The sequence below is a fragment of the Castor canadensis genome, chromosome 5 (assembly GCF_047511655.1).
Source record: "Castor canadensis chromosome 5, mCasCan1.hap1v2, whole genome shotgun sequence".
Classification (NCBI taxonomy): domain Eukaryota; kingdom Metazoa; phylum Chordata; class Mammalia; order Rodentia; family Castoridae; genus Castor; species Castor canadensis.
This window is the reverse complement of record NC_133390.1, coordinates 181,583,377-181,605,468: the sequence shown is the minus strand read 5'-3', so window position 1 is coordinate 181,605,468 and position 22,092 is coordinate 181,583,377.

Genomic DNA, 22,092 nt, shown 5'->3' with positions numbered 1-22,092 from the left:
AGGGATATAATTTGCAAGACCCCATCTCCAAAACAACTAGAGCAAAATGAACTGGAGGCGTGGCTCAAAGTGGAAGAGTGCCTGCTTTGCAAGTATGAATTCAAGCCCACCAAAAAAAAAAAAAAAAGTGGTATCTGAGCCACTTTTGCAATGGTGTTCCTCCAGCAAAGTGCGGCCAGCTGCTTTCTGAGTCACACCAGACCTGCCTGCTTCTCAGGAGGGACTCAGTAACTGACCAGCATGACTCCCCTCTCCTGCATCCCACCCCCTGTAGCTGAATGGGAGGGTACTCTCTTTCTGGGCCTCAGTTTCCCTCTCTGTCACATGATGGCAATCTTGATTCAGAATGTACCCAGGGGAAGAAGGTCATGGATGGGGGGCATAGGACAAGAGGGTGACATGGTGGATGCACTGTCTATCTGCCCCTGGGAGGTTGGTTCAGGGTCATGGTTCACCCTCCTCTGCACTATCCTGAAGAATTCACATCAGAGTAGAACTTCAGAGAGCTCACAGTCTGATGAAATGTGGCCCACAGAGTCACGTGCAGGTTGCTACGGAAACATGCACAGGCTGTTTGGAGGGGGATGGGTCCCAGAGGGTCTCGAGATGAGGTGTTGAAAGATGAATGAGTTTTCTGAACAGAGAAGAGTGACGTGGAAGTGCTGGCCGGATGTGAAGCTTCTGGGATGCTCGGAAAACCTCACACAGAGATCATCCACCTGTGTCCAGGTAAACTGGCGAAGCTGTCAGTTCACTTAGAAACATCAGCAAAACCACGTGTGGGATGTGGGCCTTTCCATCTCCCCCGGCTTGTTCAGGTGCACAGAGACAAAGCCAGGATGGCTGCTGACTGATGGCATGCGGTTGTGAGCACGGTCTTCCTGCTCCCTGAGACCCAGGGGCGAGAACTAAGCTCTTCAGTTTCCTGAGATGAGCTGAAGGGAGAGAGAGGCTTCTCTGTCCCACCTGAAAGAGGGACTGTGTCCTCACTTCTCTGGTCCCTAGGTCCCAGTTCTATCGCCACCATGGGGTGCTGGACCCACTCATTTCCCCAGGCAAAGCTCCTGGGCAGTTCATTCCAGGTAGCGGGCACTCAGTGGGGTCCTTCCCTGGGTAAAGCTCCATTGTGTGCTCCTTGGCCAGATGCAGAGACCTGGTGTCTCAGGAACAGTTTGGGGTCTCCTCACAGGCTCCCCAGAGTCCCCTCAGCAAGGTGGAGCATTTTTCACCCCTCCCTGGCCCCATCCGCCATCCCGTCTGAATGACAGGTGTCAGCATTCCGTGCTTCTCTCCATAGGGACCTGTGCGGTGGCGTTGGACTTCAGAAAGCCAGTGGGTCTGAGGGGAGAAACAAGTGGGATGGCACCTGTGAAGACCCCCAGGTTTGACTGAAGGGTACACACAGTGGGGGCACAGCCTCCTGCCCTTCCCTTTCTTTGGAATACCCTCTTCCCTTCCTCCCACTGGCCTCAAGCCATTGGGTCCCAACCCTGCTGCTCAGGCTCTCCTGAATCTGAGCTCAGAGGTGGGGCCCCATCCCAGTACTGCTGTGCTCTGCTCCCTGGAGCCATTTACCCCAAGGGTGGTGTTGGGAGCCTGGCGTGCAATGGTGAAAGGTTTTGTTATTCTGTGTTCTCACCCCAGACTCTCCCCTGACCTTTCCACATGTTCTTGCCTCCTCTGCCCCCAAACACCATCTTTTAAATCACAACAGTGTGGTCCACCGATGCAGACTTTTGAAGGAGGCCTTAGTAGGCAAGGACATCTCTCCTGAGGGCTCAAGGGTGGCTATGATGAGAGCCTTACTATCCCTGACCTCTGTCCTTGTACCTCTGTTGTTGCTGGCAGTAAGTAGGCTGTGGTTCTCACAGGTGTGGACTCCTGAAGGTCCACTCCATCCTGAGCTTTGGGGATGCTAGAGGTGACTATTGGCCAACGCTCATCAAGGCATGGACAATACTGTCTGCTTTTTGCTCTTGGCTGGTGCACATGGGAAGCTGTTTGGGGGTAATGCAAAGTCCTCCTCTACAAAATTTCATGTTCGAGAGTGGCTTTTAAGGAACAGAAAGCAGTACTCAAAGAGAGTGCAGTTCAGGGGCCCCGAAGGTGCATTCAATTTCACATTCCTGCCAGGTGGTGAGGGCAACACCTGAAGTCCACTATAAACAGGACACCCAGCCTCTCTGGGGTGTTCAGCCTCCAGGTAGTTCTGCATCCAACTCAACAATGACAATACTCACCTGACCCCTGTGTAGAGCTTCCAGGGAAGTCAGTGCTCTGCAGAACAGCTGGTTAATTTTGTATAACCCAGATGCAACATATTTATCCATAATGGCCCCATGGATCGCTCAAGTGTCACAGTGTAACAATGTTGCTGAATGTTACATACCAGTGTGCTGTTAAAATATTGCTAAGTGCTACACACCAGCAGCAGTGTTACAGCGTCACACAGTTTTATAGCAGCCTTAAGGTGTTACAGTCACCCAGTGTCATAGGGCTACAGAGAGACTATGAGTAGTTATAGCCATTCTGTGCTTTGATGCAAGAGTGAGGACAAAGCTAAGACTGGCTGCTGCTGCTGAGTCTGGCTTGAGTCCACCCTCTGAGAACTTAACTATTCTTGAATCCAGGCCTCTGGGACTCAGTGGTCTGTCTGTCACAGCAGCATTTCTCTCAGCACAGCCCAAACAGCCTCCCTTAGAGTCACTGGGTGTTTTCTTTAAGTGTGATTTTTAGGGCTCAGACTCCCACCTACTAAATGAAGTCTATGGTAGAAGCCTGGTATGACCATTTTCTTCCTGATGTTTGGGGAATTGGGTCTTGGATGAAGACTGCTTCCTGGGCACTGAGTCACCTAAGTGCCAGCACATTTTGCCTGCTCCCTTTCCAGACAGCCAGGGTAGGGCTGAGCCCACAAGCAGAGGACAGTGGTTAGAAATCAGCAGCCACAGGAGGAAGCCTGGCAGATATCCCAGTGCTAGATCTGGGTAGAGATGTGGCCAGAGGTGTCACTGAGGTCCTATCAGGAGGACTGGATCATGGTCTGAGTCCGTCACTGAGGTCCTATCAGGAGGACTGGATCATGGTCTGAGTCCTGCCAGGAGGGAAGGCAAAGTGCAGTGAGGCACCTGGGTGCTGGGGTCCACAGGTCCCTATCAGGGCTCCTAGATCATATCTCCTTGACAGTACAGCCTGTCAAGCCTGACCCACCCCTCCTGTCATCTCCCCAGAAAGGTACCATCTCTTACTCAGTGGTCTCAGCTCAACCTTGGTGTATACATAGCTTGTTTTGACACATGGGGTCCCCTTGGTTAAATGGATGTCTCTGCTGGTAACAATATCCCTTACAGGCCCCCAGTAAGGCTTCCTCAGCTGTGACTCTTGGACAAAGGCCACACTGCACAGAGACTTTTCCTGGGTGCTCTCCAGCACATGCCTGCAGGATACAGCTCCACTGACCAGCTCAGAACCCGTCTCCAGTGTGACACACTGTCTCAGAGAAGTCTGGTCTGGGTAGCCAGCTACTGAGTTGTAGGGAGGGTCCACAAAGGAAGGTCAGCATGTGGGACCCCTCCCATTCTGCATTCAACATTTTCCTCCTCCCAGGCCTCAGCTGAAAAGAGCATGATCAAATCTCCAGCACCAAGCTCTGGTTGAAGTTCTCATTGTCAGGATAGAAGCCCCCAAAAGCCATTCAAGGGGCAGGATGGGGTTTTAAGCATACAGAGACCCCTCAGAAGTCAACATGGTTGGATATAACGGGGGCTGCAGTTGGAGTCTGGAGGCTGGGACTGAGGCATGCCCCTCCCCTAATCTGGCTTTCCAGCTCTGTCCTCTTCACAGACCCCCTCTGTCACCTTCTACCACATTTCCCTTATCACTCAGCTCACATGTGACAGCTTCAGCTCTCACATCCCTAAGTGACCTTAACCCAGTCCACAGCCACCAGCTGGCACAATCAATTGGCTTGGATTTTTGGCAAAGGGACTCTGCCTGCCCAGCATCCCCAGCTGCTTTCCACATTTGCTGGTTGCATATTCCTCCCTGTGTGGTCAGCCAAGGCATGGAATTTCTTTTCCTGGGGCACCCTGAGGGTCTGGCTCCATACCCACAGCTCAGTGATACTGAATCCCGGCTTGTGCTCAGAATTGACCCCAGCTATCCAAGACGTCTTAGTTTTGGCATCTGTTCCTCAAAGGTTTAACCCTGGGAGAGCAAACAAGGATGAAGCAAAACTGGGGTGACCTCAAATCCAGATGTGACATGTTCTTAGGGAACTCAGTGTCTTAGTCCATTTGGGACACTGTAGCGAAATACCTTGGACTGGATAAACAGAAAATTACTGCTTACCATTCCAAGTCTGGGAAAACCAAGATCAAGACAACAACTGATTCGAGGTCTGATGGTGGTCTGTTCCCCACTGGTGGAAACTTCTACTTGTCCTGGGGTGGTGGGAGGGGAGAACAAGCTAAGGGCACCTGAGGCCCCACCTGCAAGACTTCAGTCCCTCCCAGTGTCTCAGTATTTCAGCCGTCACTCACTGCCCTGGGGATTAAGTTTCAATATAAGGATTTTGAATATATTCAGGTCAGAGCAAAGTATAAGTGCAGAATTAAAGTTTTAGAGACAGCACCAGGGGACAGAGACACAAGAACCTGGTTGAAGCTCAATGGGGTGGGCAAACCCCATCCTGTCCACTGACAACAATAAGAATCCCAGACAGGCACAGAAGCAGTGCCTGAGGACTCTATAACACGAGCCAGGGTAGGTGGGCTGGGAGGGAGACAAAACTGGAAACAACACAAATGTACTGCAACTTCCCTCCCCTGACTCAGCTCAGCCCCCAGACATCCCCGGCCTGGAAATTGCACAGCCTCAGACAGACAAGGTCCAAGAGGGGCTGCCTGTCTTGTCTCATGCAGGAGTCCAAGGTTTTTCACTGAATGGTCATGTTAGAGCTTGGCTCCTGCATAATGCCATAGAGAGATGGTGGATCTTAAGAGGTGAGGCCCATATACTAAAAGCCAAAATGGCTGCCCCGAAGTAGCCAGGGGACGGTGGGGAACCAGCTTCTGTAGGAAAGGGGAAGGGGGCCTGAGGACAGCTGTTGTAGGGACCATCACCTCCAAGCCACACAGGTTCCAATTAAAGCCATCCCTTGCCATAACTTTTGAGTTACATTTGGAAAAACACTGGCCAGAAAAAAATAATAAAATTTTTCCTGATGGTGAAAGGGCAGACCCGACTTTCTAAGTACTATGAACATTTTCCCCTCTCTGGGAACAGAGGTCATAAAGAGCCGTGTCTCCTGATCCAATGAACACTGCTCTTTCCTTGACTACAAGGATTTTAAGCTGATCTGTTGCCGTATGTGATTCTCTTCATTGTGGTTGGAGTTAATGACACAGAGAATGAGATGGCTATTTACGAATTCATCCACAATTTTGTGGAAGTTCTAGAGGAATACTTCAGCTGAGTGAGTGAACTCAATATAATGTTTAATTTGGATAAAGTACACATCATTCTGGATGAGCTGACGTTAAACAGCTCCACTGTGGAAACTAACCAGGCAAGAATTCTTGCCCCTCTTCTGACCCTTGATAAGATGTCAGAAAGCTGAGGAAGACCCTGCCAGATAGCACAAATTATAAATTTGCATGGACACTGGAGTGCATCTCAGTGGCTGGGCCCAAAAGAATCTGGAAGACTACACATGGCAAGACAGGGTGTCCTCCCAAACTCTGTAAACAGGTGTTTTCCACAGTTCCTACATGGAAAATAAAACTATTTTGAAATATGTACAAGAAATATGTACAGGAAGCTTGTCTCTTAACTAAGAGACAAGTTTTATTTTCTTACTGTAAGCATATTTTCCCCACGTTTTTAAGTTTTGTTGCGAACCTAGGGAACCCTTTTTGGTCTCTGCTTCCTTTTGCAAATTAAGTTCAAGAAATAGCAGGATGGACGTTCTACAAGATGTACCACCCAGAACACTCACTTCCCCCCCGATTTTCCGATCTTGGAAGCCATAAACAGGGTTGGTTTGAGTACTTGGATGGGAAGACTGCAGGACGATGATGGGAAAGTATGTAGCAGATATCTATCAGCCAATAAAAATTTTAAATTGACTTAAAAAAAAAAAAAGAAAGAGGTGCATCAGCGGACGGTGAGCAGATCACGAGGCACTCACCCAGAAAGGCTTCATGTAGCTCTCAGGAGACTGGGTTATAGTTCTCACAAGAATGGGCCATTCCATTCTTGCCGCTCCTGTATGCAGCTTTTCCCCTTTCTGCTTCTCCACCATGGTGTGACAGAGCGAGGAGCCTCACCACAGGCTCAAGCTCTGCTGTTGGACCTTGCAGGTGGTCATGAGCAAATAACCCTCCTTTCTTTATCTGCTACCCAGTGACAGGAAGAAACCCATTTTTTTTTCTTTTCTCAGATTTGACCCCAGGCAAGACCAAGTCCCAAAGGGGCATTTCCTCCCCTGACCAGAGGAACTGGAAACAGGGGCCAGCATGGCCAGTGTGGGATCCTTGTTGCTCTTTTCTCTCATATGGTTTATACCAAAGTGGACCTGATGGTTGAATGGGAGCAACCTCGGAATGAGACGAAGCCCTGGGTGTCCAGCCAGATCAGGAAAGGGGTCCCTGGAGCCAGAGTGCATGGAGAAAGCCCCAGAGGGGAACATGGGGACAAGGCCTCACCAGCTGGTCTGAGCTCCAGGCTTCTCCTACCCCCAAGCTGCCTGTGGGGGCCTGACCTAGAGCAGCTTGACAGGGGAGCATGGTCCAAGTTTTGGCCTGCAGATGCATGTGGGGCAGATCTGACACCACTGGAAGGGGTTTGAAAACAAGCTGACGTTGGAACCATGGTACACAGAAAGCAGGTTGGGATGCAAGGCCTGAGCCCAGCCATGCAAGTTGTCTACTCGAAATAGATTCTTGATAAGACTTTAAAAAGACCCAGAAGCCTCATAATTTAAAAATGTCCAGGATACAATCTAAGGTAGACAACACACAAAGAATCAGGAACATTTATACCAGCTATTATAGCCACACGCCCAACCCTGGGTGTGATGGCTCATGCCTGTAATCCCAGCTACGCAGAGACAGATGAAGGAGGATCCTAGTCCAAGACTAGCCATAGGCAAAAAATGGAGACCCTATCTGAACAATTACTGGTGGTGGGGCTCAAGTGGTAGAGAGCCTGCCTAGCAAGCACGAGGCCCTGAATTCAAACTCTGGTATTGCCAAAAAGAGAAAAAAGATAAAAATTGTCAGCAGAAGCTAGGTATGGTGGTGCACACCTGTAATCCTAGCACTCAAGAGGCTGAGGAAGGAGGACTGTGAGTTCAAAGCCAGCCTGAGCTACACATAACAAGATCTTCTCTCAAAAACAAACAATAACAAGGAAAAAAATATTTGTCAACCCAGAAGTCTATGTCACATGAAAATATCCTTCAGGAATTGAAGTGAATTTTGAGACATCCTTAGATGAAGGAAAACTAAGAAAATTGATCACCAGCAGGCCTGCTCTAGGATAAAGTTCAAATGAACTTCCTCAGTAGCAGGAAGTGAGGTCAGAGTGAAACTTGAAACTCCAGAGATGAAGGAGGAACAATGGAAATGTAAGTGTCTGGGGAAGTATAAAGGGACACTTTCTGTCACTGGAGTTATTTAAGCTATTATTACAGCCAAGTGCAAAAATCAGCATTGTCTGGTGGAATGCACAAAACAAACACAAGATATAGGGACATGTGTGATAGTAAGAGTCTACATTTCACTCCAAGTGGCAAGATATTCATTCTAAGCTGACTGAAAAGTGAAGTATATGCATTGTGACCCCAAGAGCAGCCATGTCAAAACTATACAGACAGACACAGACAGAAAGGTGATAAATAAATTAATTAAAATGGAATACCAGAAAAGTTTCCAAGTAGTCAAAAAGAAGTCAGGGTAGGGGAAGTGGGAAACACAACACAGAGGAAAAAAGCAGAAAATAATAAAATGGCAGGCTTACTTTAAACATATAAACAATTACATTAAATGTAAATGGCCTAAGCACACCAATTAAAGATAGAGATTGTCCAATGAATAAAACAATAAGAGCTGCTGTAAAAGTAATAATATAAACAGGTTGAAAGTAAGAGTATGGGAAAAGACCAAAACACCAATCAAAAGGAAGCTGGAATGGCTGTGATAGCATCAAGAGGAGCAGGCTTAGAGCCGTGAAAAAGACACCATGGACTCACTCGAGTGGTCACTGTGCAGGAGACAAGGAGACATGACAGAACTAAACATGGATGCACTGCACCCCATGTCAACTCCAAACCACAGGGAGCAAAACCAATACAAGAAAGGAGACCAGTGGCAGGCTCCCTCTTCTCTCTCTTGGCCACTGATGAAGCAGGGGTATGAAGGACCTGGTCTGACCTGACAGACAGGTCTGCAATGCTCCACTCAAGACAGCAACACACATGCTCTGAATTCAGTTAGAAATCAATGGCAGAAAGATACCTGGAAAATTTCCAATACTTACAGATTAAACAACACAGTTCTAAGTAACCCATGGGTTGAAGGAGATAGCTCAAAGGAAGCTAGAATATGTTTTTAACTGAATAGAAATAAAAATCCAACATATCAAAACTCATGGCGTGAAGCTAAGGCAGTGATCAGAGGGAAATTTACATTCGTGAGTTTATATTCAAAAGAGAAAGCACTCAAAAATTACACAAGCTTCACTTGTAGTAGAGGAGTACAGTAACCCTGGAGCAAACAGAAAGATGCAAACAGTGAATTTAAGAACAAAAACCCAATGAAATTGGAAAGAAACAAATGTAGAATAGCAATGAAGCCAAAAGTTGATTCTCTGAAAAAAGATCAAGAAAATTAATAACCTCTAGCTGGACTGACCATGAGAAAAAGGAAAGAATTACACACACTAGAAGGAATGTCCTGCAGACAAGAGACATAAGGGAATACATCAATTTTGTTCACATAAACCTGAAAACTAAGATGCATTGACTTAATTCCTTGAAATATGCAAACTGCCAGAACTGAGACAAAAAGAAACTGACATCCTAAATAGTCTTCTACCAATTAAATAAATTGCATTTGTGGTTAAAAACCTTCCAGGAAAAAAATTCCAAGCCAGCTGTGTTCACTAGTGAATTTTCACACACATCAAGGAGGAGATAATAGCAATTCTATAAATCTCTTCCAGAAGCAAGAGCACTGCTCATTTGAGAACAGTACTTTGCTGATTACAAAATCCAGAAAAAGACAGTTAAAGAAAATTACATGGCTAGGCGTGTGGCTGCACATCAAGTTTGAGGCCCTGAGTTCAAACCCCACTACCCTTCAACTCCAAAAAAAAATTGTGACCTCATAAACATAGATGCAAGGGTGCTAACCAAAATGTTAGTAAGTGGAATCTAACAGTATATAAAAAGGAAAATATGTTACGACCAGTGGGAAAGCATGAGATGTAGGCTGGCTCAATGTTTGAAAATCAGTCAATGTAGTTCAATAGATTAACAAATAAAAAACAAGACACGTGATCAATGTCACAGTGGAAATTCTTGCCAGCGTAACAAGGTAAGAAAAAGAAACAAAGGCAAACAGATGAGAAAGAAGCAAAATTATCCCTATTCTCATGTAGAAAATCCTAAACTAACCATAAAAGATTCTTAGGACTAGTGAGGAGTTTGGTGAGGTTGCAGATTATAAGGCCAACATAGGAAAATCCATTGCATTTCTATGATGCCACAACCAATGAGCAATTGGAAACCACAAACAGATTTCAAAAGTGTCATTTACAATAGTCCTCAGACCCTGGCTGGTCCCAGTTACCAGCCCTAGGTCCTGGCTGATTCCTCAGCAGGCATTGGACCAAGGTCCTGTGGTCAGCTTCTCAGGCCTTGCTTATCTCAGGTGCAAACCACCCCAGGCTCAGAAGACTGCCCTTAGCACAAGAGCCTTGAAACTAACAAGCAACTGATAAAGGGTTGTTAATGTCATTAATAAATCAGTTCAGTGAAGCATGGAGTGCACGAAACACGTGACCAACAAGTGGCTCCTATTAGTGATGGTGGTGGTGATGGTGGTGATGGTGGTGATGGTGATGGTGGTGATGGTGGTGGTGATGATGGTGATGGTGATGGTGGTGGTGGTGGTGATGGTGATGGTGGTGATGGTGGTGGTGATGTGGTGATGGTGATGGTGGTGATGATGGTGATGGTGGTGATGGTGGTGATGGTGATGGTGGTGATTGTGATGGTGGTTATGATGGTGATGGTGGTGATAGTGATGGTGGTGATGATGGTGATGGTGGTGATGATGGTGATGGTGGTGATGGTGGCGGTGATGGCGGTGATGGTGGTGGTGATGGTGGTGATGGTGGTGTTGATGGTGATGGTGGTGATGGTGGTGATGGTGGTGATGGTGGTGGTGGTGATGGTGATGGTGGTGATGGTGGTGATGGTGATGGTGGTGGTGATGGTGGTGATGGTGGTGGTGATGGTGGTGGTGGTGGTGGTGATGGTGATGGTGATGGTGATGATGGTGATGGTGGTGATGGTGGTGATGATGGTGATGGTGGTGATGGTGATGGTTTATGATGATGGTGGTTGTGGTGGTGGTGGTAGTCATAATCTTATTAAAGCATAGTTAAGGTAGGATCCTAAAGTCCATGAGCTGATCTCTTCTAGGACAATCTCGTGTGTCTACTGCTGGGGCCCATAAGATGCTGGCTTATATGATGACATGAGCACTGGAGGTGCTTCCCAGTTATCAGGTGTATCCGGCACTCTGATGTACATATGCAAGGAGACAAGGATTGAGAAACTGAGGCAGCTGAAGATGAGGTCAGAGAGGAACAGGGATTAGAATCCAGCCATTCTGACCACCATCACCACTACCACCATTACCTTCATCATCATAAACCACCATCATCATCACCACCACCATCATCACCATTATCATCACCATCATCACTGTCATCAGCAGCACCTACATTCTCACCTGTATTATCAAATGAAGGACTTTGGTGTCCAGGCCTTACTCACCACTTCCTCTTTATGCAATGGGAGAGCTGGAACCAGGGCCAGGAACTGGTTGTCTTCACCACACACCTGTAACTGCCGTGGCAGAATTTCCATGCTCTGGAAATCCACCAGGGCTGGGCGCTCCCACCATAGCCATCTATGTTTCCATGTAGCCCACAAGCCCTGGAGAAGTCCCCAGTCCTCTGTGCTCTTGTACGCTCCTCCCACTTGGCCTGGGGCTAGACCTCTAACACATACGCCCATCCTGGTACCTGAGAGCTGTGAGGACAGAGAAGCATCTAGGGTTTTTGTGGTGTGTGTGCCATCCATTCTCAGGTCACCTCTGGAGCAGGGACACTGGCAGCTGATATGCAGGTCCCTTTATCTAGATTTTTTAAGATCTTTTCCAAGGAAACAGTATGCATATCTAACCAATGAAATTAAAATAAACTAAAAAATGAGTACCAAAGGAAAATTAAGTGCCTGGGAGTGCCTAGCCCACCTGTTTCTGAGAAAATTAGCAAAATTCTGAGTGACAGAGCAGCAGAGCTGACAGGGTCTAATCTGCTTCCTAGAGCTTTGGATCCTGGGAAAACACTTGGAGCCCATGTAGGGGCTGGGTGCAGGGCTGGGGGTTGCAAGGCTGGGTGTACAGTGGGTAGGCGTGTAGGGCTGGTGGAGTGCAGGACTGGGGATACAGGTCTGGGGTGCAGGACTGGGGGTGTTGTGCTTGTGGGGTGCAGGTCCAGTTGGCCTGGCTCAACCCTCCAGTGTCCATCAAGGCAATTCTGCCTTTCCTGTTTTATAAATCTTTTGAAGATTAGTCCTGTGAACAGAACAAAGTCACCACCTCTACCTGGAGCCACAGCCTGCAGTGCCATCATTGCCTGTGCCAGTGCTGGCTGGTGGAGGGGAGACCCCAGGTAGGGCCAGGTGGGTAGGCAGATAGGGTAGCTGGATAGCGTCCAGAGTGGATGCTAGGTATGTCCTAACCCCTAGCAGGAGGGGGTGCTCTGCCTAGTCTCTGGGCACACCCTGGGGTCATGACATCTGTGACCTTTTGTCTGTTCGTGTGTTGCTAAATGGTCACCTCAGTGAGACCCTGGACACCTTAGGAGGTAGGAGAGGATGCATGCCAGTTCTGGGGACTCCTCCCACCTGCCCTCCTCCTCCCCAGGGGCTGCATCCAGCAAGCAGTGCCTAGGGCATAGAAACCCCATTAAAATCACATCTGAGTGAGGTATTCACGCTGCTGAGCCTCAGCAGCCCATCGGGCATGCCGACATCCCCTTCCTGGCACAGGAGTTGTAGAAGATGAAGGACTCACTGCTTGCAGCTGCCTGGGCTCAGCCTCCAGGCACCTCCATAGGAGACAGAGAGAGCCCGCTGGGGTGAGGGGGTGTTGTAGCTAATTAAGCTGGGAGATGAGGGGCAGGAAACTTAATTAGCAGCGTCTCCTATCTCCGCCTTGCCAGAGTTTCCTGGAGTAGGTTTGAGAACAGGCTTTGGAGGCAGGAGATGAACGAGAGGCCGCAGCTGCAAGCCAGCCTTTAGACAGGCTGGCGAATGGGCTCAAGGCAGATGCCCTGGCCAGGGTTGAACAACGCTCTGCTTTGAAGAAGAAACAACTTGCCCAACACTTGGGATCTCAGGTTTTCTTGATAGCCTGATAGTGATTCACCTCTAGGGGCTGGATGGCAGGCTCTGTGTGCCCCCCAGTCCAGGGCCTTGCCATACCCTCAACTTTCAGACATGCCCTGCAATGCCCCTCATCCTAGCCAGCCAGCCAGCTGCCATGTGAGCAGTTTCACTAGCTGTCCTTGCCCCTGGAAGTTGCTGCTCTGGGGCAGACACCAAGAACATTTGCAGGGAGCATGCAGTGCTAAGACAGCACTTTCAGTTCCACAACCAGGTGCAAGGCATTGACTGTTCCACTTTACAGATGAGGAAACCAATGTGCACAGAGGTGGAGGGACCTGCTCGAGTACCCAAACCTGTTGAATGTTGGGGCTGGACCCCTGCTGCTGTCCATTCTTTTCCCACCTGCAAGTGGGACTCAGTTTCTCCTAGGCTGAGTCAGGAATCACAAAGAGGAAAACAAGAGGTCTTTGTGGGAGTCTGGGCTGCATGTTTGGCAGGAAGAGGGGATGGATGGTCATATGCTCCCAACTGGCTCTTCCAATGTGCTTAACCAAATCCAAGGTGCCCCTCCCAGGTCCAAGAACAACACAATATCCAGGGCCTTTGTCCTTGACTCTGTAAGCACATGGGTGAAAACCAAATGGGCAGCAGGGTAGGGAGTAGAAAGCAGGATTGCTACCCCTTCAGCGGCACCCCAAGGCATGGGTGGCACTGAGCTGTCTCTGAACTCCTGCCACTTGGCACAATTCAGACTAGGCTGAAACTCAATGGGAAGCTGATACTCAGCCTGAAAAGCCTCTCAGAACCACTTAATTGAGGGGAAAGATGAGGACCAGGCACTTGGAGACAGATGGCTCATGCCCACCTTTCTGGCTTCCTACTGGGGTGCCAGGCTTGGCTTCTTAGGGCAGGATTTTCAGTATAAAAAGTCAATTTTGTGTTCCTCTTTTGAAGCTTTCTCAGCTAGGCTGCTCCATCAGGCCTGTGGGGCCCACTGGCTCAGGGCTGTCCCCCATCTGCAATAGCTCCCAAGCTGAAGTCGTTGCTAACCACCCCTCCCCTGTCCCCCCATCCTTCTTTCACTCAAGGTGTATAAGGCACTGTCCTGGGCGATGGGTCAGGGTGACCAAGGTGGATGCAGGGGCAGCTCTTTGGGGGACAGTTAACAATGTCTCCCAAGGAGGAGGAGAACAGCAGGGCCCCCACCCCTGAGGAGCACTGGGAACCCTCCCTGGGCAGGTAGCCTTTCACCAAGACCTGTACATAGAGAAGCAGCAGCTGTACCAAGGGCCAGCACATGGAGCAGGTATACAGGGAGAGGCTTGACATCTTCTAGAAACAGCTGTGCACCTGTGGCGATGAAGGATGGGGAGAGGAAGAGACTTCCTCTTGAAGGAGGACAGAGTCAGATCCTTTCATCAGCTGTGCTTCCCTCTGTCCTAGAAGTTGTTCTGGATCTGAACCCTCGCACACGGGGGGCTGGATCTGCTTTGGTTCTGCATCCTTTAAGGTGACAACATGCCCTGACTCTTGCTGGATTGAATGACATTGGGATGGGTAGCAGCCCTACACTGGACAGTCTGGGGCTTGGGCTTCACCTTGGTTCTTGGAAGCCAGAATGGCAGTCCACTCTGAGGGCTCCTGTAGACAAGCTGGGGCCAGATCTCTGCCTGGGTTTCCTCTCCTGAGAACAAGAGTGCTGAGCTGTGGTCCCTGTACCTCTGGCAGCTCTGGCATACTGTAAGTCTTTTAGAGATCTCATCCACTCCTCTCCAGAACTGTTGCTCAGCCCACCTTCCCCAGAGGCTTCTCTGGCTGGGAGTAGTCTTTCTGTCTGCCAGTGTCCCACCTCTTCAGTGGTGCTGGCTCCCCAAGCCTCTGCTTGTCTCCTTTTCACTGAGATGGAGGCTGGGTGCAGTGTCAAAGGGTCTGCAGGCAGCCAGACCCCAGATCCAGGCACAGGCACAGGCCCACAGGAATGTCCAGGTGCCTCCTCCTCACTGGGCAGGTTCCAGTGCACCAGTGTGTGATGCCCATGGTTGGACTGGTGCTGACTGCCCAGTGAGAAGGAAATCTGGTCCTCGGTATTGGAAATGTTTGTCCCTTCTGGGACCCAGCCAGAGGGAGGAGACATGTGCCAGTCCATCAACACACCACACCAAATTTGTGTTTCTGATGGTGAGATTCATACTTCAACTCTGCAAATTGATGTCAGGGTAATTATCCCCAGCAGGACTGGGACAATGTCCAGCGGCCGTCCCATGAGCTTCAGAGAGACAGTGAGCTGGAACAGAGGTGCTGGCACCAGAACAACCCAGACACAGAAAAGGAAGTTGAGGCCACCATTACCCCTTCCCCATCTGCTGGAAGAAAAAGATCTGGGGAGGGGGAAGCTGAAAGTTGCCGACTGGAGCTGCTTGGGAGTCTTGATTTGCTTAATTGGAGGTAGCTGGGGATGCTCAAGGATGTGAGCCTCAGAACTGCAACTCATGAGTCACAGTGTTCCCTAGGCAGTGGCTGGCCCTGCCCCGGTACCGAGTTGGGTCCTGGGCTCATGCTTGAAACGGCAATAAGCACTTCTAGGGAGGCTTGATAAGCTATTTGTAGATGCATCTTTGTCAATAAAGAACCAGAGAAGGTTGCAGCACTCCCCTGAGCAGACGTGTTCTTTGGGCACAGCTCTTGGAGGATATGGCTCTTCTAGAGACAGGAAGGACAACATGAGACTCAAGAATGGCTCTTCTAGAGACAGGAAGGACAACATGAGACTCAAGAAACTGCCCAGACATTGGTGTGGGACCCACAAGTTAGACTAATTGCTGTAATATTGGAGGTGAGGAGAACCTTGGTCTCAGAAGGCCTGCCTGGGTCCCTCTCCCTGTCAAGATGACCTTGGCTTTGACATCAAAGAGGAGTAACAATAATAATGTAACCCCAGATGCTCATGACAATCCCTCTGATAAGAGAAATATTAGAACATGCCAGAAATTGAAAAACTGCTCCATGCTGCAAACGACCTCCTTTCCTGCAGCTATGCTGAGATGCACTCAGAAACCCTGGGCGGGTGGGGTCTGACTACCCATTCTGCTGGCAGGACTGCATTTTAATAGCCAGTGAGGGCAGCTGAAACGAAACTTGTGGGCTGGCAGGACCTCATCCAGTCCAGCTGGGCCTAATCAATCAGCCCCACCTGCTCCCCCAGGCCCGGCTCTGACTCCCTGTGTGGAGTCTGAACGTCCAGCACCCCTGCCTGTGGGGCCCATGGATCTGGGACCTGACTAGGGGGCAACTGGGTCACTCAGAGCCCCCTCTCACTCCCCATCTCTTGGCTTCCTCCCTACCCTGGGCACTGGGGCTGCTGCTGGGACTGGCCGTACTCCCTGTCCAGCAGGGAGTGGAGCCCAGGACCCTAGGGGTTAGCTTCCTTTCTGTGGGAGAGGCCCCGTACACTTTCCCCGGATACATGGATTTGCCCCTCCTGTCCCTGGCATCAAAGCCTTTGAGAATGGGTTCCTCTAGGAGGTGCTACTGAGGTCAGGATCAGCCATCCGCACAGGATTTGAAGTCCTTGCAGCACTGGGGCCCTGCAGCTCTACAGAAATACCCTAAGGCATCACCAGGTCCCCTATCACAGATTCCTCAGGACTCTATGCAGCCCTAAAGTGGATCTACACATGCCAAAGGGGCACAGAGCACTCACTGTACTACAGCCTAGCCAGAGCTTGGGGACACTGGCAGTGGGGGTGGGGGGTGAGAAAGGGGAGGAGTTGAGGGAGTATGGTCATGTGATGGGTGTGGGGGAGGGGCGCTGAGTGGAAGAAGAAGGGAGCCAGAGGGTCAGGGGACTCTCACGTGGCCAAGCACTTCTGGCAGCACCTGATTTGCTGACAGGGCAAAAAGCACCTGAGCCTTGGCTGTGGGTCCACTGAGCAGCCTCATGAGTCACAGGTGCTCAGTGCTGCAGAGACGGCTGCTCGCCCATACACCAGAAGGTGGGGGCCCTGAGATGCCCCTGTCAGGGTGTGAAGGGAATGGCTGGGGAGGGGCCTCAGCTTGGCCCCAGGGGCTATAGGAATAGGGCTTGCCCTGCCCAGTTGGCAGAGCAAAATCTCTTACTGCCCCGAGGAGGTGGCCTTTTCTGAGGGTCTAATTCTGATTCTGCCCCCAAGAGGGGCCCCCTCCCTGGCCTTGGGACTTTGTGGGCAGGAATCAAGCCACAGTTAGGGCAAGGCAAGCTTGTGCGGGATGTCCCTACAGCTGCGGGTAACCTCTGCCTAGGCCTGTGCTGGGAGTTCAGGGTCTGCTAGGGGACCAGACAGACACAAACCAGTGACTGGCCCTCGGTGGACCCACAGTCCCAGAACACATACTGCCTCTCACAAGCACTCAAAAAGGGAGGTCCCATGGGTGACTGGTGGGGACACAGACTGTGCGGGTCACAGTGTCATGTGGTGAGACCCAAATGGAAGCTTGGTTTGCCCTGAGAACTTTGAATTGGCCCTTGCTGGGCACTGACTCTTGGGGACAAGGGGTAAAATTGGGCCAAGCCCAGACATGGCACCTCCTTGGCCTAGCAGGTCTAGGACTTAGGGTCTGGGGGCACCAGATCCATGTGAACCTGCAGGGGTCTTTTCTCCATCTGGTGGCAGGTTTGGGGGCAGGGAGAGAGGCCAAGGAGACTGGGAGGTGAAGGAGGAGAAGGAGAATTTACTGGAAGGTCTTCATATTCTCCCTAGAGGGTCACTAAATCCCTGCCTAGTCCAGCCACTGCCAAGCGCAGTAATTCAGAAGGCCTCCCCTCCCCCATGCCCTCCTCTGCAGAGAAGCCTTGGCTGCCCCCATCTCTCTCATCAGAATGTCCCTCCACCCCTCAGGTCTGGAGCTGCATGGATCCTCCCTGACTCCCTGATACAGGGGTGGCACCTGAGGGGCCTCATCTGGAAATCATTCACAGGCGGCCAGCTGGCCAGGACAAAGGGCTTGTCTGTGCCTGTGGCCTATCAGGATGCAATGCTTCACAAAGGACCTGAGACTCCCCTCTCCCATTGCCTGCCTCTGTGTCAGCTGCAGGGCCCACGGCTGGGGATGCACAGACCAAGTGCCTGTGTCCACCTCTCCAGGTTGTGGACTAGGAAGTCCCTGAGCTGTGACCCTTAGATGTCAGCAAGAGACTCCCTTCTCCCCCCCTCCCCCTCAGAACACAGAATTGCTAGGAGGTTTTGGCAATGATCCAGGTGCCAAGCATGCCAGGTTCCAAGGACCTGACCCTCACGACTGGCCTGCAGCCTCACAACCACGATAACATGGGACCGTCACTACCACTCAACAGCTGAGGAAACCAGGACTCAGGGAGCTAGCCTGGCCAGGGTTTAAATCACAGCTCTGGTTGCCAGACTCCCAGCCAGCTGTCCCCGAGCCAATGGCAAGACTTGCAGACAGACGCGTGCAGGATCATTCATCACCGCAGAGTGCTTGCTGGAGGACGGAGCCCTTCTTCAAGTGTTGACAGATAATTAACTGCTCAGTGCGGAGGTGCCAGGCATGGGGGAGGGGCAGCAACACGGTGAACCTGTGCAGATCAATGGCCTGTTTGCCAAGAGCTGTTCACAGGATGCCCAGGTGAGGCAGGAGCAGCATGAGGCCGTGGAGAGTGGGGCCTGCATAGAGTCTAGCTGTACCCAGAGTCTGCCCTGGTCAGAGTCCTGGCAGAATGGACATCTGGCAGTAAATGCTAGCACTGGGTGCTAGGTCAGACCAAAGGATGCCAAGGACACCTGGGCTCAGAGAAACTCCTGCAAGATGGCAGGGTCTTCCCATACCTGCCCAATTTTGCTTCAGAACCATAAGCAGAACTTGGGTGGATGCTGGTGACTCCAGGAGAGCTGGGCTCTGTTTCCTTTGTCTCCTGTCCTCAGCCCTCAGAGGGAAAACATCTGAGTTCCAAAATTGTGATGCTTGCGAGGGCTTGAAGCCTTCTTGCTGGACACTTGCCTGTCCCCACCATCACTTTAGCTTCTCTGAAGGCCCCCAAAGAGTAGGGACATGTCCTCTCTGTGGGTGGGGTCTGGTGAGTGGCCATCAGGGGGATGACAGAGTATGGATCCCGAACTGGCCCAGCAAGGCAGCTGTGCTGCTTCCCCTTCACCTGCCCTCAAACTCCAGATGACTTGGAACAAGTCCTCACTGGCTGCTTAGTACAACGGCCAAGGCTCCCACCTCTACGTAGACAAATCCATTTACGCCAGCACATGGTTACCATGGAAATGTGCTCGGGACAGGGTGGAGGGTAGAGAGGGCAGAGAGAGGGAGGGGAGGTCTCCTCAGAGACACCCAGGCCTGCAGAAGCTCTTGTCCAGTTGGGCAGTGGTAGCCCTGAAGGGCAGTCATCCAGCTGGCGGAGGGGCCTGTGCCACCACCACCTTGGGAGGATGTGCCCCAGTCTCAGGGCCACTACAGTCCCTCCCCCAGAGTGGTCTCATTGGCTTGTGACTGGGGCTTTTCCCCCCTGGAGCTTGTAGGGAGAGCCCCATTCAGAGGCTGTGGTTTCTAGGCTCCCAAGACAGAGCTTCCTAGAGGCAGGTGGAGTGGAAAGGGCCCAGCAAATTAATGAGTTAGGCCCAATTAATCTTGCTGCATTAGCAAATCCACAGGGAGAGTCAACCAGGCTGGACAGATGTGTGTGAGCCATCACACGGCCACAGAGCCATGCCACTGAGCCCTGAGGGTGGAGCTGACCTCAGCCTAGCCTCACCCCAGGAGAGACAGTGCTGAGGTCTGGGTGAACTCACCTTGAGACACAGTGAGAGCCCCCGTCCAGGTTTGCTCAACCTGGGTGGAGTCGGGTGCAAAGCCTGCCTCACTATAAACAGTGAAGGGGAACAGAAAGCACGGCCGAGCTGCCTCCCAGAAGCCCTCTATTCCCCTACCCACCTGGGGTCAAGTTCCAGCACCCATCCTGGGTAGGACCCCAAGCTCAGACAAAGGCCTGGCCTGTGACTTTGCATCCGAGTTACGAGTTACGTAGAGAGGTTTTGAGAAATCAACTTTGTGACTGCGCCTACACTCCAGGATCTCTGATGGTGGGAGCCCGAGCCTGAATTTCACACAGACTCTGAGGTGATTCCATGAGTCTGGCTATGAGTGTGAGCCTTGTCTCCAAGGCTGTATTCTTGTGTGCCTCCTCCTCCAGGAAGCCCATCACTCCCCCCTCTACCCTCTAACTTCAGCATGATGTTCAAAGGAGGCCCTGACATCAATGCCTCCAGAGCCTAGATGCAAACAGGAGGAGCAGCCTCACCCCAAAGGAGTCTTTGATTTGCCTTGTGGTGAGGGGACAGGGCGCCCTCAGCACTGAACCCGAGGGGCAGACATCACCCCAGCAGCAGCGAGGAGCCCTGTTTCTGCCTTATCCTCTCTGGTAGCCAGGGTGAAGCAGTGATGCCCCTCTTCACAGGGACACCCGGACGGGTGGAAGAGACTCCAGAGGGACCTTATTAATATAAGAACATGCGGTCCACTCACCAAACTGCCACACAAAGCCCTGCTGCCTAGTCTATGACAGTTGGAACAGAGAGGGGAGCCTCACCAAAACAGTTTTGGTGCAGGAGCCACCAACCTGGCCACCCTCCCCAAATCCCCCAAGGGTCAGCTGGACCTGGCCCTGTATAGGCTTGCTCCTTGCTTTGCTCCTCAGCCAGCCATGGGCAGAATCTGACCAATCCAAGCCTTCCGAGGCTTAGAAACTGTCCTGGCTCATGGAAGGGTTCGTGGGTGCCCAAAGAGCCAGGTCTGGCTAGGGGTGGGAGAAGGGTTCCAGAAGGACAAATCATGCAGCACCCTTATGACGCACTCCACCTGAGTCCAGGTGATCAGGGTGCAGATTCTGAAGTCAGATAGCCTGGATTAGAATCCCTCTACTGGCTGTGTGACCTTGAAGAAGTTGCTTAACCTCTCTATGCCTGTTTCCTCTTGAATAAAGCAGAGATAAGGACATAACCTGCCTTCAGGGGTGCTGTGGAAGTCCAGTGAGTCCACATGTCCACATTGCTTTTAGCACCTGGGAGGGCTCAGGAGAGCAATGGTCACTGTTGAGCTGGCCCTGCCCAGGAGCCAAGCAGTTTGGAAGATCTGACTGCAGGTCCTGCCCACAAAGAGCCAAGAGACCCAAAGCAGGTGTGTGTGGCATGAAGCTTGCAGTAGAACCCAGAAGGCAGGAAGCCTGAGAACACTGCAGCAGGAAAGGACCATCGAGGGAGGTGGGCAGTGGCACAGGGGTGGGGCAGACGAGCAGTTAGTAGGAAGATGAGGGGTAGGGCAGCAGAACTAGGAGGGGCAGGAGCTGTGCTGAGCTGTGCTGAGCTGTGCTGTGTTGGGTAGGAGGTCTAAGGTCCCAAGGACAGAGCAGCTGTGGCCTGGGAATAGCCACAGGGGCAGGGGCCGTTCCTGCCCTGCCTAACTTCAGTGCTGGATGCAGGGGATCCCTGGATGCAAGGCCTCTTTTGACAGGTGGAGGGACAACCGGCCCTGCCCAGGCCTTTCTGCCATATAAAGCCCCTCCACGGAGCACCTGCTACTCTGTGGGCGCCTCCTGGCTACCCACATGAGGATGGATTTCCTTGCACCAGGACCATCTCCCTAGCCAGGCCCTCCTGGGACTCCTGGGACTATTTTCCAAGCACCTGACCTGAGACCCTCCTTTGTGAGCTGCCTGGACTGAGATGCGGGGCAAAGCCCTTAAGGCTGGGACGGGGCAGATTGGACCCTGAGATCCAATCTCAAGTCCTCTCTCCTCAGAAGGGCAGGCGGCCAGGCCCGGGTTCCCCAGGATGCTTCCTGGGATTGAGGAGGGCGGGAAGGGGAAGGGGGGCGGCAGGCTGATGGGTCGTGCTCTTTCCCATGCGAAAGGAGATGGGCTGGGAGACCCTTGTGATTTCTGAACTGCGAACAGTCGCGCTAACGGGGGTGCAGTGATGGAGTTAGCCAGATCTGTGCGGGACGCAGATGGATGCCCCCAGCTTCAGGCTGTTGGTGGTGGGGGTCAAGTGGTTGACGAGGGTTGGGGTCCAGCGTTGGGACCCCCAGCTGCACGCAGTGATCCCCCGGGGTCCCCACCTCGACCACAGAGGACCAGGAAAGTTTGCCAGGCGCGGCCTCCACGTCCCCTCCGCGCGCCGTCCGCCCCCTCCCTTCCCTTCCCTGTCCCCTCCTCCCCCTCCCCTCCCCCTTCCTGCCGGCTGGAGGCGGCAGGTCCGGGTGGGGCCGCGCTGTGGAGCCCGCAGCCTCGCGCTCCCGCCCCGCCGCTGCCGCCACCGCGCCCCGCGGGACCAGCCGCCCAGCCGGGCCGGGGGACGAGCGGCCGCGGCGCGGGCCGTGAAGTTGGGCGCGCGCGGGCCTCGGAGCGGGGG